Source organism: Mytilus galloprovincialis, chromosome 2 (genome assembly GCF_965363235.1).
Source record: "Mytilus galloprovincialis chromosome 2, xbMytGall1.hap1.1, whole genome shotgun sequence".
Lineage (NCBI taxonomy): Eukaryota > Metazoa > Mollusca > Bivalvia > Mytilida > Mytilidae > Mytilus > Mytilus galloprovincialis.
The window spans coordinates 22,666,931-22,687,997 of record NC_134839.1 but is presented as its reverse complement, the minus strand read 5'-3'; the positions used below and the strand labels follow the sequence as shown (position 1 = coordinate 22,687,997).

General features: G+C 31.4%; 3 long non-coding RNA genes across 4 annotated transcripts; 1 reads left to right on the top strand and 2 right to left on the bottom strand.

Moving 5' to 3' along the window:
• LOC143063160 (uncharacterized) lies at positions 1–9,323 on the top strand. Of its 2 annotated transcripts, XR_012974954.1 has the most exons (4): positions 1–151; positions 6,268–6,364; positions 7,948–8,475; positions 8,987–9,323. It is a non-coding gene; the product is annotated as an uncharacterized LOC143063160 (long non-coding RNA). The 2 variants fall into 2 exon arrangements; XR_012974953.1 differs by lacking the exon at positions 8,987–9,323 and having other exon boundaries at positions 7,948–8,698.
• On the bottom strand, positions 849–7,167 carry LOC143063161 (uncharacterized). Its single transcript, XR_012974955.1, has 2 exons — positions 6,983–7,167; positions 849–1,364 (listed from the first exon to the last, which is right to left on the bottom strand). It is a non-coding gene; the product is annotated as an uncharacterized LOC143063161 (long non-coding RNA).
• Positions 9,324–14,766: 5,443 nt separating the features above from the next.
• On the bottom strand, positions 14,767–18,744 carry LOC143063158 (uncharacterized). Its single transcript, XR_012974951.1, has 3 exons — positions 18,522–18,744; positions 17,130–17,223; positions 14,767–16,476 (listed from the first exon to the last, which is right to left on the bottom strand). It is a non-coding gene; the product is annotated as an uncharacterized LOC143063158 (long non-coding RNA).
• Between the last annotated feature and the right edge of the window lie 2,323 nt (positions 18,745–21,067).

The following is a 21,067-nucleotide window of genomic DNA, read 5'->3' as shown; positions in this document are numbered from 1 at the left end:
GTTTGGTTATACTTAGTCTTATTTATTCATATTTGGCACTTTTTTCTACTTCAGTTCTGGCTGTCTAGTTTTGAGGAAGAATCCATCCTGATGTTGGGGTAACAGGAATTTCTGCAGAGTGATTGTCAATGATATTTTGTGAACTTTACAAGTAATTAAGGTGGTATGGGTGTCTTCCTCCATCTTGGATTGTAAAAAACAGAGAACCAAAGGTCCAGATTTTTTATCAAGTTAGCAAAATTTGATGCAGGAATGCAGATATTTAATGTGAATTTTTATTTAAAAGAACTAATTCATAAGAATATAACTTATAAATATTGATATTTTTGCAAATGATGATTATTTTTGGTTGTTTTTAAAAATAAACTAAATTGGCATTTTAAGGGGAGGTAACTCTAAAACAGTGCATTTTCTGAAGGATTCTACATAGAATTTTCCTATTTTGTATTTTAGGCGGAAAAAACGTACGGTGACCCTATCTTTTCTTTTGATATTCTCAAAGCATTGTCTGCAAGCTATCTTTTCCTTAAGTATTTAACAATTCTATCATTTTGTTTAGTTTCTAATCACAAAATTGTGTTTTTTCCTGTATAATCCATACAAAATTTGTCATTTTGTCACGCCCTGTAGCTTGAGAAAATGCGCGGTGACCTATCATTTTTATAACATTTTTCAACATATATCAATAGATACTACATTTTGGCAAAGTATGAACAAATTCTATCATTTTTATTTTAGACTCCCATACCACCTTAAAACACGGATTTAGTATAATGAAACATAATTGTTGTTTTATTTGGTATGAAACTGCTTAAAAAAGCCTTTGAAAAGTCTTTTTGTGGTCTTTTCAGAGTATTTAATCAAAAACTGCCATATAAGGAAAAATTAAACTAAGAGTACACCAAGTCTTTAGTATCTAGGTGTACTTGCTATACTGGTCAAAGCAAACACAGAAAACAATTCATATTTATTAAACATAGTATTTTACACCATTCTTTTAATAACAGTCAATGTGCAACTTTATATACCAAATATACATTGGCCGCAGTATGGGCTGTAGTATAAATTTTGCTCTATCTTTACAAATTCAGCATTTATGAATGTTGTATTGAAACTGGAACTTGAAAATTGGATACCTTACATGTTTATTACAAATAAAGTGGGAAAAGAAGTAAAAAAGTCCCTTATAGGGGTAAATTCAGTAAATAAATATACGTCATCAGGGACCGCCCATTTAGGGGAGAGCTTTCTGTATAACACTGAAGTCATATGCTCTTCTGATTGGTTGATAATGTTTGTAATAAATATTTTTTGGCAGATGGATCAAAACTAGAGTTGAAAAAAAAAAAAAAATGCTGAATGTACTAAATGTTTTTCCTACAGGGTTGAAAAGTAATGGGGGTCAGTATAGGAATTTAGTGCGAATCTACATTGTTTGTAAACAAGGCCACGTGAATGCCCAAAAATGACGCATGACCCTATGTTTTTATTAGTGCAAAAGATAGGGCTACATTTGTACTTTCATGAATGTTATATGAAAGTTTCCAATTTCTAAAGTAAATCAGGTATGAATTTAATTCCATACATAGATTACCATTAACGTCAATGGGAGATTTTTTACTGAATTTACCCCTATAGGAAAATATGAACTCTTTCACTGTACTTGTCCAAGGCCACACAATAATCAACAAACTCATTTCCTGTAAATTTTAATGTAATGGAAAGATTTTGGAACCGTTTGAAGTTGTTTTTTACACAAATTTCTATCTTAGCTGCGGCTATCCAGGATGTACTGAGTGTACTGTGAGAGGAGGCATAGTGTACATGGTAAAAATCAGTTTTTGTGTGCAGATTGAAAGAAACAATAGAAATTACACTTATGAGCTATGATATCAATGAAAGGCATGAATATTCTCCCCATTTACATCACATTTTGCACATATTTCTCCTCATAATGTATATAAAAAGTAAAATCACAAAAATACTGAACTTGAGGAAGATCAATTGGGAAAGTCCATAATCACATGGCAAAATCAAATAACAAAACGCATCAAAAACGAATGGACAAGAACTGTCATATTCCTGACTTGGTACAGGCATTTTCAAATGTAGAAAATGGTGGATTAAACCTGGTTCTATAGCGCTAACCCTCTCACTTTAATGACAGTCTCATCAATTTCCGATATTTTTACATTGATGCGTTAAATAAACAGACACAATAAATCACTGGGGTAAAGCTGATGACCGTAACTGCATTCACGGTCATCCCAAGATGTCGGATGAAAAATTAGGTCAGTTTCTGTATTGTCTGTTAAAGTGTTTCTATATCATTTTCTTTACAAATCTTACATTGAAACGATGTAAATTTATAAAAGAATCACTCGAAAATCACTAATTACTTCCGAGAAATGTGCATGAAACGGGAAATTCGATTTGAAAAAATCGTTAAGATGACCGTAAATCATAATCAAAATATTTTCAAGATGACCGTAACATAAAACAAGGATGACCGTAATTGGTAAAAAGATGACCGTAACTTGTAAAGGATGACCGTAATTTGTAAAAACTGACTGTAATTTATATAGGACGACCATAACTTTTATAGGATGACCATCAATTCTATGAAATATCCGTATTGTATTCAAAGCTTTTTTGTTGAGTTTGTCGATCTCAATAAGGGCTCGGTTAGCGGATATAAATATGTTTCATAAATTTCTTTTTAACCGGATTTTTGTGACAAAAATGTCGGTTATTGATTTTGGGATGTACGGCGGGCGGGCGTTCGGGCGGCAATCAAATGTTGTCCGTGCATTAACTCATGAACCGTTCAACCAAAGCTTTTAAAATTTTAATAAAATGTTACTAACAACTAAATAAAGGCCAAGTTCAATAATGGCGATTTTGACTTTTATCGTTCAGGAGTTATGGTTCTTGAAAGATTGAAAAATGGAGTTTCCAGTCGTGTCCGTGCATTTACGCATGAAATGTTCTACCAAAGCTTCCCAAATTTTAATATGTTGTTACTGATGACAAAATGGAGGTCAAGTTCAATAATGACGATTTTGACTTTTACCGTTCAGGTGTTATGGTTCTTGAAAGATTGTGAAATGGCGTTTCCATTCACGTTGTTACATTTACTCATGAACCATTCAATCTAAGCTTTTCAAATTTTAAGATGTTGATACTGATGACAAAATTGAGGTCAAATTTGATATTGACGATTTTCACTTTCACCATTCATCAGTAATGGTTCTTGTGATATTGCCAGGACACAAATAAATATTAATAAATCCTGTTTGCTGTCGTTGTGACAGCCTCTTGTTTTGAACTATAATATAATTGGCCATATTTAGGATTTATAACAATGATAGTAAATTTCATATTTCTCGTAAACAATGAAATATTTATTGATATTAAAATTTGAAGAAACATGAATGTGTCCCTAGTACACGGATGCCCCATCTACACTATCATTTTCTATGTTTAGTGGACTATGAAAATGGGATAAAACTGTAATTTGGCTTTAGAATTAAAAAGATCATACCATAGGGAAAATGTGTACTAAGTTTCATTTTTTTTTAACTTGAAGCTGGACAAACGGACAAACAAACAGACGAATGGACGAACGTACGCACAGACCAGAAAAACATAATGCCAATAAATGGAGCATTAAAAACATTAATAATACATACGAATATTTGGTAATCGAGCCCATGTATATGGTTCCAGAGGAAGCATATTAAAATCTTAATTTGTCTTGATATATGCTGGCGGAAACACTTTTGAAATAGAACAAAAGAATCGAAGCTCTGTGTTTATCGAGAAAGCGATAAATGTTAACTGTAATGTTTGAAATAGTAACAAAATTTTAAAAAGTTAATAGAAACAAATAAAACGACAATTTTCTTATTTTAAAAACACCATTTGCATAAGTTTTCAATGTATCTATTACATAGTAATGCAAAACAATAAGATATCAAGTCGACGACATGGTTCTTATCGGGGCCTTTTATAGCTGACTATGCGGTATGGGCTTTGATTTACGGTTTCCTATAGTTGTTAATGTTTGTGTCATTTTGGTCTTTTCTGGATAGTTGTCTCATTGGCAATAATACCACATCTTCTTTTTTATATATAGTATCTAAAGTTGGATGTAGAAAATGCATAACCTTCGATTTTTTTTTTTATCACGGACGGAGAACATATCAATCTTTTAGTTCAGAAATTTTCGTGTCTGCCCTTCCATTATGTGAATCAAGAAAAAATTCCCCAAAACAGGTAACGATTGTATCGAAAAGAGAAAAATCGAGTGCACCTTTTTATGTTAAGGCATGTTTGGGGTGTATATTTTGTCTTTAAAACGTACAAAGCAAGAGTATTTTATATAGCATCTCGCTTCAGATTTTATCATTATTATATATCAAAGCTACAGGTTGACTTTATAACGTAAAAAAATGACAGTACGAAAAGTGACGACAGTCTTTTAATTTGGATGATGAAAATGGATATCTTCGAAAAAATATGATTTTCTTGTGTGTGATAATTAGGGTTTATAATCTTCAACCACTGAAAATGTTTAGTCTGCCCTTCCACGAAATATTTAATTAGAATTTTTTTAAATGCTTAAGAATTTTCAAAAATTCCATCTGACATCCGAACAGACAATATTTTTAAGTTGAATCAATGCAGACAAGATCATTAACTAATGCTCATTAGCTAGTAGATACATTTGTCTTTTAACGATCGATCGTAATGGTGCTATGTGGATAAATTTATCAGTTTTCAAGAGCAAAATTGGCAGAGCGTCATCCCTACAATGGCTTCCATTTCTACGATTGTGAGCATGAACTGGCGTAATGGGGAGATAATTTTGAAGAAGTAGAATCCTGACTGTATGAATAACATTTCTGTATATATACAAATTAACAACGTTCCGCCTTGTGATACGCTTTTCGTACAATACTATTTTAAGGATCTACTTTGCTGGAGCTCACCTCCACTCGTTTATTCGAATGATATTTTCAAAATATTTCTGTTATTTTATTTGCACGACAAAATGAAAGACTATATAATATCAATGGGTGTACATGCAATTTTTTTGGCATTTTTTAAAAATGTGTATTTATTATATGTCATTAAAAGGAATCCCAGAAACAAACAAAAATCTTTTGTCGAGCAGTTGAAGGCTGTGCACCCCATTTTTTTTTATTATGCTTGTAAGGTGTCATTTTATCGCGCTTTTGTGGCATGTTTTCCCTTCCTGTTCATTTGCATGTCTTTTGGCAATCATCATTTGATACAAAAAGATAGTTATATAATTACGGATATTTCTTAGAATTGAGGGTCATCCTTTAAAAGTTACGGTCATCATTTACAAATTACGGTCATCTTAATAGCAGTTACGGTCAGCCTTGTTATGAATCGCTGATTCTGTTACGGTCATCTCGATTGTGATTTACGGTCATCTTTTTACCAATTACGGTCATCCTTGTTTTATGTTACGGTCATCTTGAAAATATTTTGATTATGATTTACGGTCATCTTAACGATTTTTTCAAATCGAATTTCCCGTTTCATGCACATTTCTCAGAAGTAATTAGTGATTTCCAAGTGATTCTTTTATAAATTTACATCGTTTCAATGTATGATTTGTAAAGAAAATGATATAGAAACACTTTAACAGACAATACAGAAACTGACCTATTTTTTCATCCCACATCTTGGGATGACCGTGAATGCAGTTACGGTCATCAGCTTTACCCCAGTGATAAATAAAATAGTCAAAATATGGGTACATCAGTCATCATCGTTTAACAATTTTAAAAGGAACAATTTAACAGAACACAAAAACATCCACTATCTACGAACACATTTATTGATTTGAGTGTCTGACGACAGAAAAACCATATAAAAAAATGGATTACCTGCCTTTGACATAGTGATTTTTTTTAGCTGTGTTCCCCGTGTTAAGTTGTAGAACAAGTGGTAAATAAGCACTTTTCTAGTATTTTAACACTCGAATAATCTGACCGCATGAAGGTATTCATTTATTTTTACATAACACATTGCGTTTCTTTATTTAAAAACTATACTAGACAACTTTTCATGATTACATGTCCTTCAGTTAGGAAACTAGTGTTGAAATGTTTGTATTTGGATTTTTATGTTAAATACAAATATTCCAAATTGTTACTTTAATCTTCCAAATGCAAAGTTTGGTTATACTTAGTCTTATTTATTCATATTTGGCACTTTTTTTTACTTCAGTTCTGGCTGTCTAGTTTTGAGGAAGAATCCATCCTGATGTTGGGGTAACAGGAATTTCTGCAGAGTGATTGTCAATGATATTTTGTGAACTTTACAAGTAATTAAAACACAGATTTAGTATAATGAAACATAATTGTTGTTTTATTTGGTATGAAACTGCTTAAAAAAGCCTTTGAAATTTCTTTGGTGGTCTTTTCAGAGTATTTAATCAAAAACTGCCATATAAGGAAAAATTAAACTAAGAGTACACCAAGTCTTTAGTTTCTAGGTGTACTTGCTATACTGGTCAAAGCAAACACAGAAAACAATTCATATTTATTAAACATAGTATTTTACACCATTCTTTTAATAACAGTCAATGTGCAACTTTATATACCAAATATACATTGGCCGCAGTATGGGCTGTAGTATAAATTTTATCTATCTTTACAAATTCAGCATTTATGAATGTTGTATTGAAACTGGAACTTGAAAATTGGATACCTTACATGTTTATTACAAAAAAAGTGGGAAAAGAAGTAAAAAAGTCCCTTATAGGGGTAAATTCAGTAAATAAATATACGTCATCAGGGACCGCCTATTTAGGGAAGAGATTTCTGTATAACACTGAAGTCATATGCTCTTCTGATTGGTTGATAATGTTTGTAATAAATATTTTTTGGCAGATGGATCAAAACTAGAGTTGAAAAAAAAAAGAGATAAATACTGAATGTACTAAATTTTTTTCCTACAGGGTTGAAAAGTAATGGGGGTCAGTATAGGAATTTAGTGCGAATCTACATTGTTTGTAAACAAGGCCATGTGAATGCCCAAAAATGCCGCATGACCCTATGTTTTTATTAGTGCAAAAGATAGGGCTACATTTGTACTTTCATGAATGTTATATGAAAGTTTCCAATTTCTAAAGTAAATCAGGTATGAATTTAATTCCATACATAGATTACCATTAACGTCAATGGGAGATTTTTTACTGAATTTACCCCTATAGGAAAATATGAACTCTTTCACTGTACTTGTCCAAGGCCACACAATAATCAACAAACTCATTTCCTGTAAATTTTAATGTAATGGAAGGATTTTGGAACCATTTGAAGTTGTTTTTTACACAAATTTCTATCTTAGCTGCGGCTATCCAGGATGCACTGAGTGTACTGTGAGAGGAGGCATAGTATATATGGTAACAATCAGTTTTTGTGTGCAGATTGAAAGAAACAATAGAAATTACACTTATGAGCTATGATATCAATGAAAGGCATGAATATTCTCCCCATTTACATCACATTTTGCACATATTTCTCCTCATAATGTATATAAAACCATATAAAAAAATGGATTACCTCCCTTTGACATAGTGATTTTTTTTAGCTGTGTTCCCCATGTTAAGTTGTAGAACAAGTGGTAAATAAGCACTTTTCTAGTATTTTAACACTCGAATAATCTGACCGCATGAAGGTATTCATTTATTTTTACATAACACATTGCGTTTCTTTATTTAAAAACTATACTAGACAACTTTTCATGATTACATGTCCTTCATCTAGGAAACTAGTGTTGAAATGTTTGTATTTGGATTTTTATGTTAAATACAAATATTCCAAATTGTTACTTTAATCTTCCAAATGCAAAGTTTGGTTATACTTAGTCTTATTTATTCATATTTGGCACTTTTTTCTACTTCAGTTCTGGCTGTCTAGTTTTGAGGAAGAATCCATCCTGATGTTGGGGTAACAGGAATTTCTGCAGAGTGATTGTCAATGATATTTTGTGAACTTTACAAGTAATTAAAACACAGATTTAGTATAATGAAATATAATTGTTGTTTTATTTGGTATGAAACTGCTTAAAAAAGCCTTTGAAAAGTCTTTTTGTGGTCTTTTCAGAGTATTTAATCAAAAACTGCCATATAAGGAAAAATTAAGCTAAGAGTACACCAAGTCTTTAGTATCTAGGTGTACTTGCTATACTGGTCAAAGCAAACACAGAAAACAATTCATATTTATTAAACATAGTATTTTACACCATTCTTTTAATAACAGTCAATGTGCAACTTTATATACCAAATATACATTGGCCGCAGTATGGGCTGTAGTATAAATTTTGCCCTATCTTTACAAATTCAGCATTTATGAATGTTGTATTGAAACTGGAACTTGAAAATTGGATACCTTACATGTTTATTACAAAAAAAGTGGGAAAAGAAGTAAAAAAGTCCCTTATAGGAAAATATGAACTCTTTCACTGTACTTGTCCAAGGCCAGACAATAATCAACAAACTCATTTCCTGTAAATTTTAATGTAATGGAAGGATTTTGGAACGGTTTAAAGTTGTTTTTTACACAAATTTCTATCTTAGCTGCGGCTATCCAGGATGCACTGAGTGTACTGTGAGAGGGGGCATAGTGTATATGGTAAAAATCAGTTTTTGTGTGCAGATTGAAAGAAACAATAGAAATTACACTTATGAGCTATGATATCAATGAAAGGCATGAATATTCTCCCCATTTACATCACAATTTGCACATATTTCTCCTCATAATGTATATAAAACCATATAAAAAAATATATACCAAATATACATTGGCCGCAGTATGGGCTGTAGTATAAATTTTGCTCTATCTTTACAAATTCAGCATTTATGAATGTTGTATTGAAACTGGAACTTGAAAATTGGATACCTTACATGTTTATTACAAACAAAGTGGGAAAAGAAGTAAAAAAGTCCCTTATAGGGGTAAATTTAGTAAATAAATATACGTCATCAGGGACCGCCCATTTAGGGGAGAGCTTTCTGTATAACACTGAAGGCATATGCTCTTCTGATTGGTTGATAATGTTTGTAATAAATATTTTTTGGCAGATGGATCAAAACTAGAGTTGAAAAAAATAAATAAAAAATAAATGCTGAATGTACTAAATTTTTTTCCTACAGGGTTGAAAAGTAATGGGGTCAGTATAGGAATTTAGTGCGAATCTACATTGTTTGTAAACAAGGCCATGTGAATGCCCAAAAATGCCGCATGACCCTATGTTTTTATTAGTGCAAAAGATAGGGCTACATTTGTACTTTCATGAATGTTAGATGAAAGTTTCCAATTTCTAAAGTAAATCAGGTATGAATTTAATTCCATACATAGATCACCATTAACGTCAATGGGAGATTTTTTAATGAATTTACCCCTCTATTGAGAAGAAAAAATACAAAAGTTCGGTACGATGGCTTTTTAGACATCTATCTTACAAAGTCTAATATGCGCTGAAAACAACCCATGTATAACACGGTAGGTATAGTGTCGGCTATAATTTTAGTTTTTCAAGTGATTCGATTGGGTTTTTTCGAGTGTGAGTACCTTTTTCCGAAAGAATATTAACAAAGTGTTAGCAAAAAGACTTCCTTTCTGACAAGACGAGATACAGACGCATGGATTCATATCAATTGCACATGGATTTAACGGGAATACGCAAAACGCCAACTTTGACTCTTGTAATATTTACTCACTTGAATGAAGATGTCAAAGTTAGGTTTCTAGTTGAGTTATATTTTAAAAAAATCTTATTAATCATGATTTTTCATTAAATATTCAATGTAAAAAAATACATGGTTTAGCATCAGGTGTAGGTATAAAGTTAGTACGGTGTGTCTGGATGAGAAACCCCTTCGGCCTCCAGTCTATTGGGTTTCTTATCAAGACACTCTGATCTCTCAGTGTATAACTAGTGTATATGTTTTGGTGCTTTATTGGGAATATATGATATTGTCTTTTGTCTTTCACTGAAGTACAGTTATAACCTAGAAAAAGTCATTTTTAAGGTCAAGAATATTATTTTCTTATTCAAATTTTCTTTAAAAAAAACCCTAGACATTTGTTCAAAACCCTAACGCTTTAAGGTAGTACCCAACACCTTGACTAATATAAATTTGGTTTAATTTTCACAAAATTTTCAAAAAAAGTTTACTTTGACCCTTTGACAAAAATTAAAAAATTAAAAAAAATTGAACCCAACTTGGTCAGAAAAATTTGATTGGTTTAATAGCAGTTTGACAAAAACTAATTCTGATATTGAGGAGCTTAATATTTCCCTAACAATACAACGTGGTTAAAACGTTTAGCTGATTTTGACAGAGTTATCTCCCTGTAATGTTATGTACCACATTAACTGTTGCTCTCGACGAAACCCGAACAGTATTAAACACTTTTGTTGGGTAAGTACAAGGGCATTGTGCTTCTTTGTTGCTCAAAACATGTAAAGTATTCCAAATAAGATGGGTACTCATGTAAAACACAATTATGATGACGATTTAGTAGTTAATTGACCTTATCGTATATTTTATCACTCGAAAAAAAACCGAACTACACTCGAAAACGATTGGACTGATACACTCGAAAAATAACGATCCTAGCCGGGCACTATACCTTGCATGTATAGGCCAGCTTACATGTCTTACGACCTTCAACATGGAGCAAAATCTATATTGTGTTGTAACTTATTAAATCCCCCGGATCACTTAACCTTCTCCTCAATTTGAATACATGTACAACATAAGTACAAAGTGTAAAAATGAATTAAGACAGTTAGACTTATCATATCGGCACGACAAAAACGAAACTAATAAGAAATAAAGACAAAAGATCCAAGTACAGATCTGAGAGTAATTATAGTGACTGAAAGCTTTGCTAGCTCAGAGTCAATTTCATCTCACAGATTAAACATATTATTCAATACATATATATCCAATAGGTTATATGATGTTAAGGCGTTATACACAGTACAATGTAATCCCAAAATATCAGTAAGGTGGAAAACCCTACGTTATCATAACTGTATGGTAAATCGTCTCTAATTAAAATAACATTAATGGATACCATGATAATGATAATGTTTTAAGATCTAATTATCGTATTGACTTGAAAAGAATAAACAAAAAAGGCATGGATTGTTTATAAATTTTCGGGTAGAACAGAAAAGGAAAAAAATACGTTATGAGGTTTTAATCCGACGAAACACTTTTTAAAATACATGATAAATGTAAAAATTGGAATGTGATATCATGTTTGTAATAACATTATTACAGGTACATCCAAACTCCTCCTCGCATTCTTTGTATCTATGAAAAAGTAAAAATTGAAAAATTACCTGTTTTCAAGGAAAATCCAAACCAACAAATATGTCAACAAAGAAAAACCAAATAACATGTAGACAAAGCACAAAAGACACGAATACAAATAAAGGCAACAGTAGTATACCGCTGTTCGAAAAGTTACCAATTCAACAACAAATCGGCGGAATTCATAAGTACCGAGCCACGACAAAAAGATATTACTAAAAAAATGACTAAACAGTAAAGGCAAATACCTAACAAAGAAAAATAAAAGCAACAGTCGTATACCGCTGTTCAAAAGGTTACCAATGCAACAACACATCGTCGGAATGCATAAGTACCGAGCCACGACAAAACGATAATACTAAAAAAATGACTAAACAGTAAAGGCAAATACCTAACAAAGACAAATAAAAAATCAGTATAACAAGAAATGAAGATGTTTAACAACGTCAGTACCTTGAATCTGTAAGAATCTGAAAGAATTAAATTAAATATATGTTATGTGTTGTTCATTATATTATAACATTCATTTAAAACTAAAAGGTCGCAATAAACTCGGATAAAACCAACGAGTTTAATTCCATATCAAAATGGGTCATTTAAATAGTTATCAAAAGTACCAGGATTATAATTTTATACGCCAGACGCGCGTTTCGTCTACATAAGACTCATCAGTGGCGCTCAGATCAAAATAGTTAAAAAGCCAAACAAATACAAAGTTGAAGAGCATTGAGGACCCAAAATTCCAAAAAGTTGTGCCAAATACGGCTAAGGTAATCTACTCCTGGGGTAAGAAAATCGTAAAGATCGTTGTCCAAAAATAAGAAATGAAAAATCCGAAATCAAAGGTTGACTGTTTTTTTTTTAATTATTATTATGTTGGGTTTTCAATAGAAAAATGGTATATTCAAATCTAGAACAGTACACTTATTGTGGTTTGTGTTAAATGTTTTAAACGTCAGTTTTTGTTTACTTTGCAGCATTTTGATAAGACATTTCCTTATTATTCAAACCTAACATTTCATAAAGGTACCGGATCATATTATTATGATATCAATATGACTGAATAAATATGTCCATTTCTACTTCCATCAAAATACGGGATTGAAAATACAATTTTGTGAACGGATTTTCAAGAAATCAATTTGATATTAAAAATTGATACATTTTATATACTTATAGACCAACTGTCTGTTAAAAAAAAACACATCGATATACTGACTTTCCATCAATACCTTCAGACTCTGTATTTTGTACTTAATATAATATATTATTATGCTAGTATTCCTCGCAGTCAGTAAACAACGATGATTACTGTATTTGTCAGTTTTTTAAATTATTTTTAATGAAGCACTAGCAAAGCTTCATTTCTACTAGAAATTAAACGAATTATATGTGTTAGATGTTACAAACGAAGAATGATGGACGGGATTGTGGCAATGCCATATTTTATGTGTGAACTTGTGAACTTGTCTTTAGTTTTGAATATGTTTTACAGCGTTGATCAAAGTTAATTTTGAAGAGATAACTTAAAGTTCAACATTAAATTAAGCCTGTCATATATCATTAAATGAACTAGTAGGCGAGGCAATAGGCTGGTCAATGAACGACAAACAAAATAGCATCCAGATGTAACGTTTATTTCGTTAAGGATGTTTTCTGCTGATCACAAACATTATGTTATCACTATATTGGTTTCGTAGTAGCGTGCTCGCATGGATTGCAAAAAAAAGAAGTTTTATTCACTATCGGTCCGAATAAGATATGAATAATTTTCAATGAGACACCCATTTAACCTGACAAATCCACAACAGACACCTAGAGGGCAACACACAGTGACTTACAACAAACAAGTACTGCTTTTTATTGCAATAGGTAAAGCTCTATATCGTCCCGAATCCATAATTATTACGGATAATTTGAATAGAAACTACAAACAGATATACAATTAATCTCAAATTCTTCAAATAAAGCCAATAATCTACAAATCGCTTTCTAAGTTGCGGGCATAACTAGTTGTTAAAACCTCAATCATCCTCTTTTTTAATCTCGATCATGACATTTACAGAACGTGCTCAAAATAAGATCATGAAATAAAATGTAGTATAGAAAACTAACTAAAACATAACAGAACGACAGGTAATATCTCCACTAACTAAAATTTTCCGGCATCCCAAAAAATATTACAGCAGTTTTTGCAAAGTCTGTTAATGAGGAACCATATCATGCTACACATAAGATAGATAGTTATACTTTTTTAGGATATTTCATACAGCAATTTTATTAACCGAATACGGATGCATTATCTTGTACAATGCCACAAAATAAGTAACACAGAAAAACAAATGAAATATTCAAAGTTAACAAATTATAGTAAATTGGCATGTTCTCGTCATGCAATTTATTTGATTTTAACCTGACCTTCAGATACGTCTAAACCCATTTGATAGGGAGGAATCAAGCGAACTGAAAGTTACTCATAAATTTCCATGAAATATTTTTTACCATTTTATAGCTTGACCCAAGCACACTGCTGTAATTTGTGTTAAGCTGACATTAATGATGTTTAATCATTTTTTGCAGATAAACTATGATTGATCCCAATCATTATTCACCTATTTTAAACAATGACGTGACTGATATTTATTAAATATCCAATGACTGGTGTGTGTGTGTGTGTGTGTGTGCTATACAATCCATAAAAACAATCATCTCAGAATTGTTCAGATCATCATTGCTTCGATTCTGTTAAATTGGATATTTGCTGAAAATGTAAAACATAAAGCTTTTCCTTGAAATGTAATTTTATTTAGCAAGATAAAAACTACAATCACAAAAGTACTGAACTCCGAGGAAAATTCAAAACGGAAAGTCCCTAATCAAATCGCAAAATCAAATGATAAAACACATCAAATAAATGGACAACAACTGCAATATTCCTGACTTGATAAAGGCATTTTCAAATGTAGAAAATGGTAGATTGAACCTGGTTTTAAGGCGCTAAAGCTTGTATGACAGTCGCATCAAATTCCATTATATTTACGACGATTCGTGAACAAAACAGACATAATAGGTAAAATTGTCAAAATAGGGGTACAGCAGACATCACTGTGTCACAATTTATATTTATCTATATCTTAATTCATATCTTAATTTATCCATATCTTAATTCATATCTTAATTCATCCATATCTTAATTCATATCTTAATTTATCCATATCTTAATTCATATCTTAATTCATATCTTAATTCATATCTTAATTTATCCATATCTTTATTCATATCTTAATTTATCCATATCTTAATTCATATCTTAATTTATCCATATCTTAATTCATATCTTAATTTATCCATATCTTAATTCATATCTTAATTTATCCATATCATAATTCTGAACAGATTTTTCAATAATTTAATACACATTTATATTACAGTCATAAAAAGTCATTTGGTGCTGAATGTTGTTGCTAGGAACAATCGTACATTGTTGGAAATATTATGGTTTCTGCATTTTTGTATTATATTACATAGGACACCACAAACAAACAAAAAAAGGCTTGTTTTTATCCATTAACATTTTAGTTGTAACCATGAATTTTCTTCTCGCTCACCCCTTTAAAACTTCACAAAACCCATCAACATGCAGTTGTTTATGTCAAACGAAAGAATATGCCTATATTTTTCATACTTAATCTTAAGTGACTAAAGTATCCGTTTAAAACATGCGTCTGGCGTACCAAATTATATTTGCGGTATCATAGATGAGTTCCCACTGCAAGTTTGGATTTTGTGCCTTCAGGACCACTTGATTTCACTGCATGTCTTATGAGGGAGTGTGTCTTGTTATCTGTATTTTCATTTTTTCTCTTTTCCCTTTACAATTGATTTAAAATTTTTGACACATTGTCCTTATAATTTCTTTTTCTGAATGTCTGTTTTCGTATCTAACACTGTTGTTTGTTTGTAAGAAGACGCGGCATGATTGTCAATAAGACAACTCTCAACAAAAGACATAACGACACAGAAATTAACAACTATAGGTCATCATACGACCTTCAACAATGATCAAAGCCTTCACCAGATAGTCAGCTAAATAAGGCCATGAATTGACAAATGTAAAATTATTCAATTGAGAAAACTAACATCCTAATTTATGTACAAAATAGTAAACGAAAACAAATATGTTACACAGCAACAAACGACATATGAATTCAACAGTAGTGTGTATCTGGTCAACAGTCATAAATTGATCTAACTAAAAACTAAAACAAATCTAGGTCACACACCAAAACTGAAGGAAACACATTAGCTATAAGATGAAAACAACCGAACAACGGAAACACTGAATTGCTACAAAAAACAAACGCCAACATCCTTAGAAACGAACTATTTTTTTAACAACTACCATATTAAAGACTTGGCACAAGACATTTTAAGAAAAAAGTGTGTTAAACCTGGCTTTATGTCTAGCCAAACCCCCCACTTATATTGAAAAGCTAGAAATACCTTGAAAATTACAACATTCCTTGGCAGGTTTACAATACAAATAAATTCAAGAGAACTCGATAGAGAAATGCATAAATAAATGACAACCACTGAATTACAGGCTCCTGATTAGGAACAGGCACATACCATGCATACCTAATGCAGTGGGATTTTTCATTTATAAATTACAAAACGTGAATATCCATGTCTTTATTTTCTTGTTATGTCTTTATGTTCACTGTCCCTATGCTTCTGGCTTTGCCTTTCCTGTTTTCCTATTCTGTGAAGCGTTGCATTCCATATTTCAATATATCCATCATTTTGTAAACAGTTATCACTAATCTCAAGTACAAGAATACCAGATAAAGATATCGTAATTGAAAATTCGGTACAATCATCTGTACAATCTAAGTCGCAATGTTCTGAGCAAATTTGATTGCAATTATAGCCAAGTGATGAAGCACAGTCAAGTTTATAATGGTATTTAGTAACAATCGTAGCACACATTCTTGTAACTTGTGCAGGTGTATCGAAAACGCAGTTTACAGTATATTCTCCTCCGTGATGAAGAAAACATTTCATGACGTGTACGCTTGTGTAAGGAAAAGGAAACTGACAAAAAGCTGTAATAGAAGATATTTATATATATATATATATAATCTATACTTCTTATATTACACGAGAATACTATAAAGCAACTGTTTTTCTTTCGATTTGCAAATGCAAAAAAATTCCTACATTTTTTTTAACATTTATATATGAAAATACGTTCTGATTTTCATGGATACATTTTCTCTAATTCATTCGGTACCAAAAGTATGGTAAGCCAAACACACAAAGCATGAAAGCAAAAGTATTTCAATATTACTTATCTGTATTTGGTAAAAACGTTTTGAATTTTAGATCTCTAACGCACTTTATTTGATTGTTAAATCTTTTTTATTCGAGCGTCACTGATAATAATGGTTAGACTAGTAGTGCGTCTGGCGTTCACCGTTTCAAGCTTGGTATCTTCTGAAATGTTTGTGTTAAAACAGAACAATTTAAACATTCCGAATTAAATATTTTGGTTAATTATTTAAGAATCAGTAGACTTTCCTAATTGAAATTGTTTAGACTAAAATATAACCTATAAACTGCGGACTGCAATTTTTGAGGCAATACAGGAGTAATAACTGGGCTTTAAATAAAATGTACGCAATGTAAATTCATATTTAAGTCTGAAAATAAAAAAAAACATATATCTGTGAATTCATATTTTATAAGTTATATTTACGATCATTATTCAGTGGTGTGATCCTTTCAGAGTCACGTATAGGTTGAAAACTATTAGATGCATTGTCATTTGGTTTCTGTTTGTAAGTATCATTCTAAAAAGATATCAATGAATGGTTTATTAATAAATACCAGCCAAAATAGGACACTATTAAATAATCAGATACCAGATATACATTGAACACTAAACAAAGCAGGGGTTCTCAATGCCCTTCTATTTCGTACTTTATTTTGTCATTTTTAACTTGTCTAATTTGAACGTCACTTTTCAAGACGAAGCTCACAACTGACGTACACCGTTTTAATGTTGACATATATGATGTGTTTGCTGATGATGTGTTTCCAAACGTTTGGTCTCGGCCATACTAGCTTGAAGTAATTCCACGCCATGGCCATGTACCTTTATATTAGTATCATACTTTAAGACTATAATTTATATGGAATATGATGTTTATAGATGTTTGTAAAAGACTAATGGTTACTTAACAAAAATATAATTGCTTCGTCATTCAGTCATACGACGACAATAGAAATAAGTGATAATACACAAAAAAACTGTTACATAGGATATGTGTTCATTTCTTTTGCTATAGCAGTCTTCTCTATAGCTGACGTTTCGAAATAATCAAAGATGAAATAAAAATAAAAAAGGATCACCTACTTCGTGTGGACGTTATACATAATTCATAGTGGTTATCTAGGATAAGAAATACAACAAAACATTAAAAAAAGTGCAATTCGTCAAAAATGTATATAATATGTTACCAACATTTTTGACAAAACCCATTTACTGCCACGTGATCATAAGACTGTATATTTGATACCTCTGTTAAATTCAGCTAATTTCTAATCTGAATTAAAAACTGGTATGCTATGCTTAAAAGAATACGATGTTTAAACGATAAACAAAATATACCTTGCGTTATAGAGTACGATAAGTGCTTTATTCTACCCGTTTTTAGTCCAAACGCTCAAAATAAAAAGAATTTCAAAGAGAGTTCAATGAAAACCGTTGAACTTTCCACTCGAATTAAGTAAAAAAAATAGATTTTGGTGACAGTGGACAATATCCATTGCGATTTACAATACAATTTGTGTACACGCACTTGCAATATGAACACGATTGTAAAACCAGTTGAAACTAGCCTATTGTTATAAGATGTTTTAGGAACTTTTAGAAATTTTAAATGTTGACTTTATAAGAAGAAAACAGACTAGATAAGCTAAAGCAATGTATTTGATGTTCACCCAGTCACTGTTTTTAATTTGTCTCATTGTAATATACGACCAACTTATCAAAATATTGGACTTGAATTTGTACGTTTAAAATATATTCCGTCAAATAAGAGGTGGGGGTATACATAGTGTTCACTATTCATTATTTTATAGTTACCTTGCCTGTGAAAACACTTATTACTACCACTAAAATAATCAGCAATACAATGATAACTGTCCATAAAAACTTAATGTTTGAGAAAACATCCTGACATGAGCGTGGCCTTCCAGCTTGGTGAGAATTATCATCGGTGTCGGCTGAACGATAGTCCATCATGTTACTTTAAAATCAAACATGGTACAATACATCTAATTCATTGCATAGCAAACACAATAGTACTTTCCCTTTACTACCTTATATATGTATATATCCATGTTCAAAATTTTCAAGTTTTGTTTAATTCTATTATTTTGAGCAGCTGTAAAGTCTCTAAGAAAATTGAGACTTTACAATAAAAGAGATTTAAATGAGGGAATTTCCAATATATTTTTATCATATCTATTTTTTACCATGATAGTGCATATGTATCAAGAAAATACATTTAAATAGCAACCAAAATATGTAATTGTACTAAGTTAGACTTTGTGAATCATAAATGTTGCAATATTTTCGGATGTGTCGCGTGTTGGTGGTTAGTGGAGTCTATTGTACTCTCAAATTTTGTTGGCGTTTTATGTATTTTTGTTCTGTTTTTCATGTTTCTCAAAGTTATATAAGTTCTACCGTAATACCCATCAACATATAAATCATCAGCCGAATGGATAAAAGTACAAAAGCTTAATATACTTTGAATGTCACGGCAGAAAATTGAGAATTTACAATATCTTCACTCATATCAAGGAGATTTAAAACATATAATTGATGAGGTAATTTCCAGTATATTTTTATCCTAGCTATTTTTAGCCATGATAGTGTATATGTATCAAATAAAGCCATTTAAATAGCTAATATTTCAAATGAATAATATCTTTAACATCGACCCCAATGTGCGATATTACTAATTTATTTTGGCTTTTGCGAATAGTGTGTTGAACTGCTTGTTTTTTCCCATTTAGAATTGTTTTGAAAATGTCGGGTTTTGGTGGTCAATGTGATATGTTGTACTCCAGTATTTCTGAAGATCTCGTTTAATCTTTCTATGTACTATTGTTCAGTTTCCCAGGTTTCGCAATTTGCAATACAAGTTCATTACTCATACCCATCATCAGATAAATCGTTAGTTGAATATTAAAAACAAAAACATAAAGAAAATGAGATTTGAAAGCACTTACCGTTTACATTTACTGACTTCCTTTTCAATCACCTTATCAGTGATGGCCCATATCATAACTTCTGAAGGGTTATTAAAAATATTTCTAGTGTAATACTTCGGATGATTTAAAATAATGTTCATATACCTATGCATGTTTTTGAAGACTGGATATATATGGGGCTCTCTTGATGTGTGTTTTATTTTGTGTTTGCTTCTGTATAATGAAACTATTTACTCAATACAATTTTTTCCTGGATCGCAATCTAATACTGAAATTGCACATATGCAGGAAAAAAAGAAAAAAAAAAGATTTGAGAAAAGTGTTAACGATAAAAATTGTTATCAGTACGATTCTGAATAGATCTTTTCATCAACTCTCGACGCCGACCAATGACACCTACAGTTTACAGGTGTAATTGAAGGGTCATCTCAAAGACAAAAACCATCATGAATATAATTAAGTATGCATATTCGATTTGGCGGTTATATATTGTATACTGTCTTGACCATTTAGCTACAGAAAATATATCAAACAAAAGACTAAATAAACATTTTTCTCTGTCATATAATATTCTTATTACATGTATTTACACGACATTACACGTTGAATTGATTAAAAAAAGTACTGCAATCATTCCGCATCCTGCTCAGCTTCAATTTTATGATTATGTCAGTCTTCCATCCAAGATTGTGCCGCATGCCAATAACGATTAATTTGTTTCTGTAACTTTTTATGAAATTCTAAAATTTATGAAACGTTATTACTTGACTGTCCGTCCGTTCGTTTTCACTTGCAAACACGGTCGAGTTTGGAATGTTTTAACCGATCTTCACATTTAGTTACCTGATATACATATCATATTTTGGATGGGCTAAAATCATATGAATTTCAAAGGCCGAAGAAAAATATCACATCGCTTTTTTATCAATGAAGGACTCCTCTGCTTCTAGATTCCTGGTTAAAGTTGATGTATTTCCCTATTGAATAGGGGGAAAATGTAAATGACTTCTCGTTTCAATGTAACAACATCTAAGCAGTACTTACCTACGTATGGAATCTATATTTCACCTCGTTAGTTACTATAGAGCTTGATGCCATTGCAAATTCTTTTTTGGAGTCTTACGACTTAGAATATCCTCCATTTAATTATATATATCACAAACTGATTGACCATGTCTCAAAAGACGACATTGTCCCTCATACCACATCTTCTTGTATCTATACACCATGTCCTTTGTCGGAGTTTTTACCCCGTTTCAGAAAATTCCCTTTGTGTTTCTTGCAAGAAGCGGACATTGCTTAGCACTGGAGTTTAATGGGGTCCATGTTTATCAAATATAGTTTTGTTTTATATGTTACACTGTCATTGCTATATTTTGTTTTGTTGTCTCCGGTTCAGAATTTGTTTCT